We start from the raw sequence: 14,087 nt of genomic DNA, 5'->3' as shown, positions 1-14,087 counted from the left end.
TGGGGAGCAATCATCAGGGGAAACAAAATGGCCGCTGTCCCATTAGTTCACACAAAACCTGTCCTGATCCCACATGAGGACAAATGACTTTACAACACTGAGGTAAAGAACTGCCTTATCCTCCTCCAAATCCTCTCCACTTGTCAGGGATAGAGTTGAGCGGACACCTGGAAGTTTGGGTTCGACGGGTGCAAAAAAGTTCGAGTTCGGCAGCCGAACTTGACCCCGAACCCCATTGAAGTCAATGGGGATCTTAACTTTGGAGCCCTAAAATGGCTCTAAAAAAGTCATGGAAAGGGCTAGAGGGCTGCAAAAGTCAGAAAATGTGGTTAAGAGCATGGCAAGTGCTTGGATAGGGAAATGACTTAAAATAACATAAAATACGTAAAAATAAAAAATAATAATCTTGATCTAGGAGGAGGAGGTCCATATGGAGTTGGAGGTTGAGGAGGCGGTGGATGTAGTGGTGTAGGTGGAAGCGGCGGTGGAGGAGGTAGCCAACACTGGTTTTTGGTTTAGTTTTTTACTTTATTATAAAAAAAAATTTGTTTAAATTTGGGTAGACCCCAAAACATTGGGAAATATAAAAAATAAAACAAAGAGAAAGAGCGCTGGAGTACAACAATGGCTGGGTGAGGCCGGTATACATGTCTATTCTGCACAAGGTACGGACAAGTCCTGTGGGATCCCTGCCTGGTTAATTTTAATGAACGTGAGCTTGTTCACATTAGCTGTGGACAGGCGGCTGCGCTTGTCTGTGATAACCCCCTCCTGCGTGCTAAACAAACGTTCAGACAATACACTGGCTGCAGGGCAGGCCAGCACCTCCAAGGCGTAAAGGGCAAGCTCAGGCCATGTGTCCAATTTGGAGACCCAGAAGTTGAAGGGGGCAGACCCATCAGTCAGTACGTGTAGGCGTGTGCACACATACTGCTCCACCATGTTGGTGAAATGCTGCCTCCTGCTAAGATGTTCCATATCAGCTGGTGGTGCTGGTTGTTGTGGCGTGCTGACAAAACGTTTCCACATTTCGGCCATGCTAACCCTGCCTCTTCCTCCTCCTCAGCCTTCACCTTGTGCTTCTACTTAGATGTCAGGTGGGAATGCCATCAGCAGCACGTCTACCAGCGTGCGCTTGTAGTCGCGCATCTTCCGATCAGTAACAGATCTTTTTACTAAATTTAGTTCCCTGTCAGCAATGCAGAGCAGGGGTTTTTCACTGGCAAAAATGGGTTAATGTCAACCATCAATGTAACTGTAAACTATGCAGAGCAGGGGTTTGTATACGGCAAAAATAGTAAAATGTCACCCGAGAATGTAACAGACGATTTTTAGAAATGTAGGTCGCTGTCACCTATGCAGAGCAGGTGTTTATTCACGGCAAAATTTGTAAAATGTCACCCAAGAATGTAACAGACGCTTTTGCACCCTGCTCCCTCTTTTGCTGTGCTGGTGCCTCTGTGCGACCACCGCCTCTTCCTCCAAACTGCACACGTCACTCGCATGACCTTGATTCCATGTGGGGGTCTAGTACCTCATCATCCTCCACATCATCTTCCACCCACTCTTTACCCCTGCCCTCCTTGTCGGTCTGCAGAAAGCCGCAGCAGTGGCACCTGTGTTTCGTCATCATCAGAGACGTGATGCGGTGGTCTTCCCATGGATTTAACTGAGATTATATTGCACTCTCACAAATGAAGCACAGGTACTTTACACCCAAAAAGGGGAATTTGAAGCCCAAAAATGTAACAGCGGTATTTAATAGTATTATTTGACTGACAGGAACGCAGCGTACTCCGCAAATATACTTTCTATCAACAAAAATTTGAATTTTTCAATGAAAAATGTAACTGCAGTATTTGGCGGTTTTATTGGACTGTCAGAAATGCAGCACAGGGCAAAAAGGTACTTTATTGCCCCCCCAAAAAGTTTTTTTTTAACCCTAAATGAAACAGATGTATTTAAAGAGGACTGTTCATTGGTCCAAACATTGTAAGATAATTATCAGGCTGTGTAAAGCGGCGCCCCGGGAACTCACTGCACTTACTAATATTCTGGGGCATAGACATTGTGGGAGAACGGAGCGGCGCCCCGAAAAAATAGTAAGTGCAGTGAGATCCCGGGGCGCCGCTCTACACAGCCTGATAATTATCTTACAATGTTTGGACCGATGAAAGGTCCTCTTTAACTGAGATTATATTGCACTCTCACAAAATTATTTTACATAACAAAATGTAATTTAACAAAAAATTTAACTGCAGTATTTGGCGGTTTTATTGGACTGTCAGAAATGCAGTACAGGGCAAAAAGGTACTTTATTGCCCAAAAAAAAGGGTTTCTTTAACCATAAATAAAACAGATGGATTTAACTGAGATTATATTTCAATCTCACAAATTAAGCACAGGGTTTTTTTACATAAAAAATTGTGGATATGTCACCCCTATAATGGAACAGATGGATTTGCTGAATTTATGTGCCTGCCTGTCATATGTGCAGTGCAGGCCTCAGAGGTACTTTACAACAAAAAATTTAAATATGTCACCCCACAATGTAACAGATGGATTTAACTGATTATATTTCACTCTCAGAAATGCAGCACTGGGGTACTTTACAGAAAAAAATGGGGATATGTCTCCCCCTGGGTCCCTGAACTCACAGACGGTATTATTTTCCCTCCCCCTGGCACATATGCAGTGCAGGTGCACTTTAAAAATGGGTATATGTCAGCCACTGAACTACAAGAACAGGATTAAATGATTGTCCCTAGGAAAATATGCAGTGCTAGTGCACTGCTGTTGCACAAAATGGCCACCGACGCCCACCTAACAGACGGATTAAAACTTTTTTTTCAGTCTCACTGGGCTCAGGGCAGGGTACAAAAATGTTGCATTGCACCCCCAAACAAAAAACGCTGTAGATCACAGACTTCACACCAAGTGCAGATATCAGAGTCTTTCCTAATCTCTCCCTCACAGCAGCAGCATCCTATCCCTACAACTAGTAAGAGCAGAGTGACGTGCGGCGCTACGTGACTCCAGGTTACATAGAAGCTGGGTCACATGCTGCACTTGGCCAATCACAGCCATGCCATTAGTAGGCTGTGATGGCTTCTAAGGGCACACAAGTTAAAGAGGACCTTTCACTTGTAAAAACTATGTGAACTGAGTATGCTGCCATGTAGAGCGGCGCCCGGGGATCTCACTGCACTTACTATTATCCCCGGGCGCCGCTCCGTTCTCCCGTTATGCCCTTCGGTACCTTTGCTCCTTAAGTTATAGTAGGCGGGTCTTCCCTTGTCCTGTGGGCGTCTCCTTCTCCTAGGCTGTAGCGCTGGCCAATCGCAGCGCACAGCTCACAGCCTGGGAGAAAAAAACCTCCCAGGCTGTGAGCTGTGCGCTGCGATTGGCCAGCGCTGCAGCCTAGGAGAAGGAGACGCCCACAGGACAAGGGAAGACCCGCCTACTATAACTTAAGGAGCAAAGGTATTGGAGGGCATAACGGGAGAACGGAGCGGCGCCCGGGGATAATAGTAAGTGCAGTGAGATCCCCGGGCGCCGCTCTACATGGCAGCATACTTAGTTCACATAGTTTTTACAAGTGAAAGGTCCTCTATAAACTCTTGTTGATTGGCTGCCCTACAGTCTTTCAACAAGCGCCATTAAATCACCGAACAACGAACTCGAACTTTTACGAAAATGTTTGGGTTCGGTCCACGTAAAAAAATAAAAATAAAGTTCAGTACGAATCTGAACTTTACAGTTCTGGTTCGCTCAACCCTAGTCATGAATTATGATCCTGAATACAGATGATAAGAACTTTAGCTGAATCTCTGGGGAATTTAGTTCATGAGGAGACATGAGGTACAGAGAGGACAGACTGTGGTAATGGAGACTGTAAACAAGTGCTGCTGCTCCTTAGCCACACCTCACCCTCCTCTCATGTCTCCTTATCTCCTCCATTCCCACAGAGATTTACCTGTGTTCAGGATCATGATTCCTGACAAGCAGAGCAGAGAGGAGTAACTTGTCCTCCTGTCAGTGATTAGGACAGGATTTGTGTGTACTGATAGGACGGCGGCCATTTTATTTCTCCTAATAATTTCTCTCTAGACAAAACAAGCCGTTATAACTAACGAAAGGTATTTGTGAATATATTATAAAATAATATTTAAAGGGATTCTGTCACCTCGTATAACACAAATTCAGATTTTAAACCAGTCATGCTCCACAGCTTACCTTGAATCGGCTGTGCTGTTTTTTTTATTGTAATCCGTCCGGCAGTTTTGCAGAAAAACGACTTTTATAAAACCCTGAAGGTGCCCAGAGGGGCGTTATGTTCCCCTTTGTGTGCCCAGTAACGCCCCTCTTACAGTGCCCAAAACTCCTTCCTCCAGAATCCCTAACCGCCCACAGCGTCTCATCCCTCTCCTCCCCCTCCCTGACGGCCGAGCGAAGTCTCGCGCAGACACAGTACCCACTGAGGGCTGCGCCAGTGCGATTTGCTGGAGACTGTGGGCAGGAGCTTCATCGTCGTCACTGGGCATGCGCCGAGCCCAGTGACGTCCGATGCTCGGCCGTCAGGGAGGGGGAGGAGAGGGATGAGACGCTGTGGGCGGTTAGGGATTCTGGAGGAAGGCGTTTTGGGAACTGTAAGAGGGGCGTTACTGGGCACACAAAGGGGAACATAACGCCCCTCTGGGCACCTTCAGGGTTTTATAAAAGTCATTTTTCTGCAAAACTGCTGGACGGATTACAATAAAAAACAGCACATCCGATTCAAGGTAAGCTGTGGAGCATGACTGGTTTAAAATCTGAATTTGTGTTATACGAGGTGACAGAATCCCTTTAAGTATTTTCATTTTTTTTTAATTCTTGGAGAACCCCTTTAAGGGGGTACTCTGGCTGGCACTAGTTATTTGGGCAATGCTCTAATTGCTATTATCCTGGCTCACTCCCTTGCTGGCACTTTTGATGGGGAACTATTATTAGTATTAAGGGGGCACTCTAGTTGCCTGAGTTAAGACGGCATTCTCTGGTACTACGAGGGTACAATGGCACTGCTTGTTAAGGGGGCCCTCTCTGGCTGGAACGATTTATGAGAGCACACTCTAACCTCTGTTGTTCTGGGGCACTCTCTTGATGGCATACCCTTATTGGCATTGTTAAAAGGGCACTCTCTGGCTGGTACTATTTATAGGGGCACTGTCTAATGGCTGTTCTGGTGCACTCTCTTGTGGGCACTTTCGATGGCATACCCTCATTAGCACTGTTAAGGGGGCACTCTCTGGCTGGCATCATTTATAGGGGCACTCTCTTGCTGGAACTTTCAATGGGATACCCTTATTGGCACGGTTAAGGGGGCACTCTCTGGCTGGCACTATTTATAGGGGCATGCTGTAATTCCTGTTGTTCTGGGAACTCTCTTGCTGGCACTTTTGATGGGATACCCTTATTGGCACTGTTTAGGGGGCACTCTTTTGCTGAACCTTTTGATGGCATACCCTGATTGGTAAGGAGGCACTCTCTGGCAGCCTGACTGAAGGGGGGCATTCTCTGGTACTGTGCTGGTTATGGGAGCACCCTTTAGACACCAGCCTCCTATATCTCAGCACACCCGTCCCCTATGGCAGCAGTGACATTCACAAATTCAGCGACAGGGGCCGCAGACGACAGCGCCGAGACTGCACGGTGTTCCCCGGGACCGCACTGGACAGCGTCCCGGGCCCGGCAAAGCTGACACCACAGGACCGCGCCGTCCCCATCCCCCGGCTGCACATGCGCAGTAGGAGACCAGTGACGTCACTCTCCCCTCCCACTTGCTGAGATGCCAAAAAAACTGATGAGAAAGTTGGCTGTTGGCTGCTCCAGAGCTATGAGTGGCCGCTCCAGCTCCTGCACAGGGCTCTGCACTCTCTCCACAGCCACATGCACTTGCACTGAAAGCTGCTCATACAAGGCAAGGCAGGAAAACACACACACACACACCAGTAGTCATAGTAATAGGAGCTGCATAATGCTGCCAGCACTGTGCTCACCCCTGTGATACCCCTGTATGAGTGCCAGAGGATGGTGGTGGCACCAGGACAGGGCTGCTGGATGCTGCTGCTGGAGGAGGAGATGTCTGGTGTCTGCACAGGGAATGCACAGTGAATGGCCAGTGTCTGTGCTTATTGCCACTAATAGAACATGAAAGAGGTAAGAGACAACTACTCCTAACATCCTATCTTAACACTGCCTTTCTGTGCTGTATGCCCTCTCTGATTCCTAGGCATGGCCCTCTCACTGCCCATTCTGCCTGGAGGGCATGCTGTGACTTGTTGTGACTGGTGGTTTGGGGGGGTTGTCATGTATGTATGGTTGTCAGGCTTGCATCTGAATTGTTTCACATGTTTTATGCTTACGTTGTATCCTAAGCAGCTAAATACTGACGAATGAGATGGGAATGTCACCTACATCTGTGATGTCAGGGCTGTAGGTGAAATGCAAGAGCTTGCAATCTAATTGCGAGTTGTCACTGGGAGCTTGCAATCTAATTGTGAGTTGTCACTGGTGTAGATATGGAGTTAGATACTGAATCACGGGAATAAGTATGATGCAAGTGCCCAGGAGCTTGCAATCTAATTGCTTGAGGACAGCTGTGTACAGTAGATAGGCTAAAAGCTGGGGAGGAAGTGTCAAGTGCCTGCAATCGGATTGAGATCAATGCTGTATCTATGGTCTTAAACTCTGAATGATCTTTAAAAAGAAAGCGTTGCAGAGCTTGCAATCTAGTTACGAGATGTCAGCGGTGTAGATATGGTAGTAGACCTTGTATCATGTCTATAGTTAAGATGCAAGTGGCAGAGGAGCTTGCAATCTGATTGAGGTCTGCAGTGTACAGTAGATGGGAAATGACATGCTTAATGATGTTAAAAGATGAGGAGGAAGCGTCACGGAGCTTGCAATCTAATGGGGATCATCACAGTGTGTGAACTTTAAGTGTCGCAGAGCTTGCAGTCTAATTGGACAAAGCCGGCCAATTTTAAAATATGAAATGAGATTCTGAATTAGCATCAAAAAGCTTGCTATCTAATCCTCTATGGGAATAAAGGCTGAGTAATGTGGAAAGGGTAATAAGCGAGTGACAGAGCTGACACTCTAACTCGATGAGGTCAGCGGTGCAGAAATGCATGAAGATGGTAAACTGCATAAAAAAAGTTAGAAGAACGTGTCCAGGAGCTTGCAATCTAAAGTGGCAGCGGAGGAGAACAAGTTCAGTACTTGAGCCGTGGAAACGAAGCCAACTTTTATGCTTCGTGTGTTAAAAAAAAAAAAAAAAAAAAAAGTCTCCTTAAGAAGTCAGTCAGACAAGTGCATAGTTTGTGTCTGGACGGGCAGCATTAATGTGCGCGCTCAGTCTGATGCTCCAGGAGATGTTAAGCTCTTAATAGACTAATCAAAGAGATGGGAGAGTGTGGTTTTGATTTTCATCTGGCCACTTGGGATCCACGAGACTTTTAACACCGCAGCTTCTCAGCTCTGTGTGTATTTATGCTGCAGCCATCGTAGGGAGTGCAGATTTTGGCTGCGGAGGGTTGAATTGGAGGAGAATGTATATGGAGGGGTTATGTGAGGTTGAACCCCACGCTCGCCCCCCTCTCGCTTCCAAGCTGAATTTCACTAGACATTCTATTTGGGTGCCAGAGTTCTACGGGACCCACAAGGCAAGCCAGTCCTGCTGTGACTGTAAAGAATAATTTATAGGGTTATTAGCAGTTTTTTATTTTTTTTACTCCTCTCTTCTGCAGCTGTAGCTTTAGACAGCAATTTATAGGTGCCGTGGTGCCAACGCATTGACGTCGCCTGCGGTGGTTGTGTGTCTGCTGCTCCAGTCCACTTGCCTTACAGCTGGGTGATGTCCTAACTGGCTGTCAAGATGCTTCTTGACTCTTAGTCCCAGGCTTGGCGTGGAGGTTAGTAGTAGTAGTAGTAGTAGTAGTGTGTGGAACAGCGGATCTATACCCCCTTCCCCACCCCAATAGAGCCTTCTTTTACCTGTATGTAACGCGGCTCTGCTAATTTCTTCCAGCCTTGCCCTGTAGATGGTGAGGAGCATAGAGGAGGCTTGTTATTATCTGAGCTGCCGGTGTGTAAGAGGTTTTGGGAGGGTGCCAGCTGTCTGGGTCACACGCGTTTTATCCAAATAGATTTAGCGCTGCTGATGGATGGTAAAGGGAAGATCAGCTGGAGCTAGGCTAGACTCCTGCCTCCCCCCTCTTGTAATTAAACTTTTAAGAAAATAGCAAAGTTCATGAAGAATTAAGAAGGAAATGGTCTTTTAGTGACAGCGTTACATCATGTATGACAAAGTAAAGCAAAAGCAGCAGAGCTGTCTGCAAAATGTGTAAATGAGACGGAACGTTGCGTATTTTTTTAATATTTTTTTTTGTCATGTCCGCATATACTGGTGGCTCAGTGGTTGGACTGGAGTCCTAGGTTCTAATCCAACCAAGGACAACATCTGCATGGAGTTTGTATGTTCTCCCCATGTTTGCGTTGGTTTCCTTCAAAGTCCTACTGATGGGGAGCTTAGATTGTGAGCGCCATTGGGGACAGTGTGATGGTAATGTCTGTAAAGCGCTGCGGAATAGGTCACAAGTGAGTAAAATAAATAATAAAGTGATGGCGTAAATGATGAAACGCGTACAAATTGCCACAGGGATCTTTATTATCATCCAATTCCATTATTGCTTTTAGCATTGAGTATTCTATAACACATAGGATAGCGGGATATCCTACAAAGGCAACATCACCTACTGATCCATTGCAGGTTGCTCTTAGAACTTGCTTGAGGTTGCTTTGCCGTATTTTCTATAGGACCATGCTATATATAAATATATATATATATATATATATATATATATATATATAAAACTTCATTTTGATGCTACGTGTATGTGAATGGTGGCTTTAGTTCCGAATTTATTCTCATGAAGCCGCAGTATTCATTGCACCCAATGGAGTAGTAAGTGGCATTGGATCTAATTTAATGTCTTGACACTTGAGTTTGAATGTTGCCTGTGTAAGCCTGGCCATAAACTATGACTACTGGGCAATGTTTTATCTTCGGCAGCTTCTGTTCATTGGTTGAATGCCATTGGGCTGCCTCCTTATAAAGCTGTCCCATTTTGACCACATTGCATAGTGCTAATTCACCGACGGCTGGTACCGTGTGGAGCATTTCGTCTTGCTGTATGGCAGGTGTCACCATAGTCTTGTAAAACTGAGATGCGTAATCTGGTTGACTGGATACATTATTAGAGAGAGTTTATAGGGAAGTGTCTGCTCATGGAACATCATTTCTGACTTTTTAAACCAGAAATCTGGTGTACCCTCGTGATGTGTCTCCGTCTCCTGCATTTTTGCATCCATCTCCAAGCAAAAATTGGGGTTTAGTAGTAAGCCTTCTTTTCCCTTCACTCCTGACAGCACCAGAGAGAATAAGAGTGGTGCTGTCATGGGTTCCGGAAAGTCAAATTACAAATTAGTATAATTATCGTTTTTCCCTTCACCCATGACAGCACCCCTCTTATTCTCTCTGGTGCTGTAATGGGTTCCGGGAAATGAAATTACAGGATGAGCCCTTACTTACCATTTTTCCCAACTTTTTACATTAAATGATCTTCTATGCATGGAAGCTGTTATGTTCTATAGGAGGCAGATCAGAAGATGTGAGATCGTATGTTGCACCCCAAGTAAGTATCAGAGATGATACTTAATATCTCCCTCAGGCCCAAGTTGTGTTTTTCAATGGAAACTACTTTTGGAGAGATTTAGTTTGATGTTGCATGAAACAACACATCACCTGGTCAACAGAAGTCCACCTTTAACATCTCTTTTTTTTGCTACTCTACCCATTGACGTACTCTTACTTTCTGGTCAAATTTGCCGTCACCATGCTCGTCATTAGTTCTATTTGTTAACGACTTTAGGGCTCATGCACACGAGCGTGTGTGCCCTGTGTCTGTGCTGTATACTGCAAATTGCGGTCCGCAATGCATGGGCACCGTGCGTGTGCATTACGTTTGCAGATGCACAAACAAATCATTTTTATTTATTTTTTTCCGGCGTGGAGGCACAGACCGAAATCCAACTGAAGCGCTTTGTAGTGTTTCCGTGGAACCCGCAATACGGGCACGGGGCACTCAGCTCCTGCTTCTGGATCGTTTGCACAGTTGACATGTTAGCTGCAAGCATTTCAGGTTTTATGGTAACCTGTAGCAGACAGAAATGCATGTCTTAAAAAGATAAAGGGCTTGTAATGTCTTTTAAAGGCGCAGCAGCATTGAACGTGCTCAGGCCCTTCAGGCTATGCAGCTATAAAGATAGGATAGGTTATTTGAACCCTCAAGATTTTTCATAAAATGATGAAGTTTGTCTGTCTTTGATATTTCAGTCCCAAGTCTGCAAGTCGTATGTTTTCTTTAGGTGTGCTTGCTGTGGATATCCCTCAGCTAGGAACTCGGTGGTGTTACCTTGGCCTGTAAGTATAGGAGTATGGGGATATGACTTCATGTACCCCACAACTGAATGCATAGATGGTGCATATTGTGTAATCACATCCGGAGTCATAGCTAGGCTTTCCTTCAGTTCAGTTCCCGCCCTCATCCTTGTTGCCCTGTTGCGCCTGGAGAACATGCCCTAGTTTCCCAATTCCCACCTAAGCCCCTGATCACATCCATTCTTGTCCCATAGCTAGAGTTTTAAACCCTACACATCTGTAAATGTTTGCTATGCATGTTGCACATTGTAATATTGCTGGCGGAGTAATGTGATCTGTAAGCAGCCTTACTTTGGTCTGAGATGATTGAGGGCTTCATCAGATTTGCCATATCAACATACAAGCTCATAGTTGTGCACATCTACCTCTGGAGTTTCTTCTGTTTACACTTAAAGGGGTATTGTGAAGTTAGACTTCTATGGCATATGCACAATATTCAGGACTACCACAGAAGTGTATGGAGAAAGCCCACTCATCCACAGTCACCTCTCCATTCACAGCAGCTGCAGGACAAGGGTCGGGAAACCCATGTTCTACAGATAAGTGTGGAGTCCCCTGGACATTTATGGCCTATGCTGTGGATACCAAACCCTCCAAAAAGGGCCTGACCAATTCTTGTAAATTCTGTCTGTCTGTATCAATGTGCCTGTTCATTGTAGCAGATTAGCTGGTGGTGGATGAGTAACGTAAGAGCTTTTTAGTTTTCATCTCAAGGACAATCAACTGATTTGATGAAAACAATGCATTAAATTGAGCTCGGTTGTCCTATTGAGGACTTTCCTAGCTTCAGTAAAGCCAGTTTGAAGACTTGCCATGGGCCAAGGTGGCTTGTAACTCTCATGAGATCAGTAGGGTCTACCAGAACAAGATCTCCAAAAAACATGCATTGATCAGATTCTTGGCTTGGCACAGAATTGATGACCTGGAAAACAATGCTTTAAATTGAACTTGGTTATTCTGTTGAGGACTTTCCTAGCTTGGGTAAAGCCAGTTTCAAGACTTCCTATGGACCAATGTAGCTTGTCATCCCAGGGTCTACCAGGACAAGGTCTCCAAAGCCAGCATGCATTGATCAGGTTTCGTAGAATGGGCCAGATTCTTTAGTTCAAGGGTTTACAGGATTAGAAAAAAAATGGTCTGCTTTATTGGGAGTATACAAGCCTACCATAACCAGCCTGTAAGTCCTCCTAACATCAGTGCATCATATTTACTTGTGATCTCTGCCGTATTTGGAAATAATCTTTAAAAGTGTCAACCACTGTCAACATGTAGAGCACAGTCACTCCTTTTTGAGTCAGAGTGGAGTGCTATTGTAAAGAGAAGCTCTCAATCTAAGGGGCTTGGCGTGACCATGTATTGCATGGTCACCACTTCCTTCTGCAGAGGCTGGTTTTGACCCCACAGTTTGAATTTTAGGGAGGTTATTTTAAAATGCTATTTACATTTATCTCATCACAGTAAAATAATCATACCTCATATAAGTCCCTAACATACCTGCTATAGGTTTTAGTTCATCCCACAACAAAGTATATTGCCCTTCATGCCAGACCTATGAGTCCTTAGAAGGACAGTATTGAGTCAGGTCCATAAAATATCCTCGTAAAGATGTCAGGGCTCATTTTATTGAGATGTTCAATGCTGTCATTTAAAGGCATTTCACTTAGTGTGGGTAATTTCTAGCATATGTTTGTGACAGTGAGTGTTCCTTTAATAAATGATATAACCGACATAATAAAAACAATCATAACTGGGTTTTATGTTTCCGCCAGAAATCTGCAAGTTCTTAATGAGTTTCTCATCATTAATTTAATAATGTGTATGACCGCCACAGACTCTATCTACCCCCCTTGGCATGAGACCAGTGGAATTTTTTTTTTGTGGAACTGTAGAACTCTTCTTTATCTACTTTGCTCCTTTTGCTTTTTGTATGGCTGACATTATCCTCTACCACGTAGGTTTTTGCTGTGCCCGGACACTATTCCTCCCTTTTGTGCTGTTTAAGGCTGAGTTCACACGGGCGAGATTTCTGCGCGGGTGCAATGCGGGAGGTGAACGCACCCGCACTCAATCTGGACCCATTCATTTCTATGGGGCTGTGCACATGAGCGGTGATTTTAACGCATCACTTATGCGTTGCGTAAAAATCGCAGAACGCTCTATATTGTACGTTTATCACGCAACGCAGGCTCCATAGAAGTGAATGGGGCTGAGTGAAAATCGCAAGCATCCGCAATCAAGTGCGGATGCGGTGTGATTTTCACGCATGGTTGCTAAGATGACAGTATTATAACATGGTTATAAGGGAAAATAATAGCATTCTTTAATACAGAATGCTTAGTAGGTGGTCAATTAAGGGTTAAAAAATAAAAAATTATTAACTCACCTTCTCCTCTTGATCGCGTAGCTGCCGGTCTCTTCTTACTTCTTTAATCATGAGCTGACGTCACCACAGGTCCTTTAGCCGGCAGCTCATGATTAAAGATGCTTAAAGAAGTAAGAAGAGACCGGCAGCTACGCGATGAAGAGGAGAAAGTGAGTTAATTATTTTTTATTTTTTAACCCTTAATTGACCACCTACTAAGCATTCTGTATCAAAGAATGCTATTATTTTCCCTTATAACCATGTTATAAGGGAAAATAATAACATCTACACAACACCAAACCCAAACCTGAACTTCAGTGAAGAAGTTCGGGTCTGGGTACCACAGTCAGTTTTTTATCACGCGCGTGCAAAACGCATTGCACCCGCGCGATAAAAACTGAACAACGGAACGCAATCGCAGTCAAAACTGACTGCAATTGGGTACCTACTCGCGCGGGTTTGCCGCAACGCATCCGGACCTTATCCGGACACGCTCGTGTGAACTCAGCCTAAGGCCCCTTTCACACGGACGAGTATTCCGCGCAGGTGCGATGCGTGAGTTGAACGCATTGCACCCGCACTGAATCCTGACCCATTCATTTCTATGGGGCTGTGCACACGAGCTGTGATTTTCACGCATCACTTGTGCGTTGCGTGAAAATCGCAGCATGCTCCTCTTTGTGCATTTTTCACGTAACGCAGGCCCCATAGAAATGAATGGGGTTGCGTGAAAATCGCAAGCATCCGCAAGCAAGTGCGGATGCGGTGCGATTTTCACGCACGGTTGCTAGGTGACGATCGGGATGGGGACCTGATCATTATTATTTCCCCTTATAACATGGTTATAAGGGAAAATAATAGCATTCTGAATACAGAATGCATAGTAAAATAGGGCTGGAGGGGTTAAAAAATAAAATAAAATTTTTTAACTCGCCTTAATCCACTTGTTCGCGCAGCCGGCATCTCTTCTGTCTTTATCTGAGAGCAATAGGACCTTTGATGACGTCACTACGCTCATCACATGATCCATCACCATGGTGATGGATCATGTGATGGACCATGTGATGAACGCAGTGACGTCATCAAAGGTCCTATTGCTCACAGATGAAGACAGAAGAGATCCGGGCTGCGCGAACAATGGGGGGGGGGGGGGGGGGGGGTTTGTGTCGGATTCATACATGTTCC

General features: G+C 45.1%; 1 protein-coding gene across 3 annotated transcripts in view; it reads left to right on the top strand.

Moving 5' to 3' along the window:
• The first annotated feature begins 5,890 nt into the window (after positions 1-5,890).
• Positions 5,891-14,087, top strand: part of ADAMTS6 (ADAM metallopeptidase with thrombospondin type 1 motif 6) — a 272,216-nt gene continuing 264,019 nt past the window's right edge. For all 3 annotated transcript variants that reach the window (XM_040421333.1, XM_040421334.1, XM_040421332.1), the window contains exon 1: positions 5,891-6,195. The gene's annotated coding sequence lies outside the window, so the exon portion shown is untranslated. The remainder of the gene's footprint in view (positions 6,196-14,087) is intronic.

This window comes from Bufo bufo, chromosome 2 (genome assembly GCF_905171765.1).
Source record: "Bufo bufo chromosome 2, aBufBuf1.1, whole genome shotgun sequence".
NCBI lineage: Eukaryota > Metazoa > Chordata > Amphibia > Anura > Bufonidae > Bufo > Bufo bufo.
Note: the sequence above shows the minus strand (reverse complement) of the source record. Positions and strands in the feature narration are given on the sequence as shown.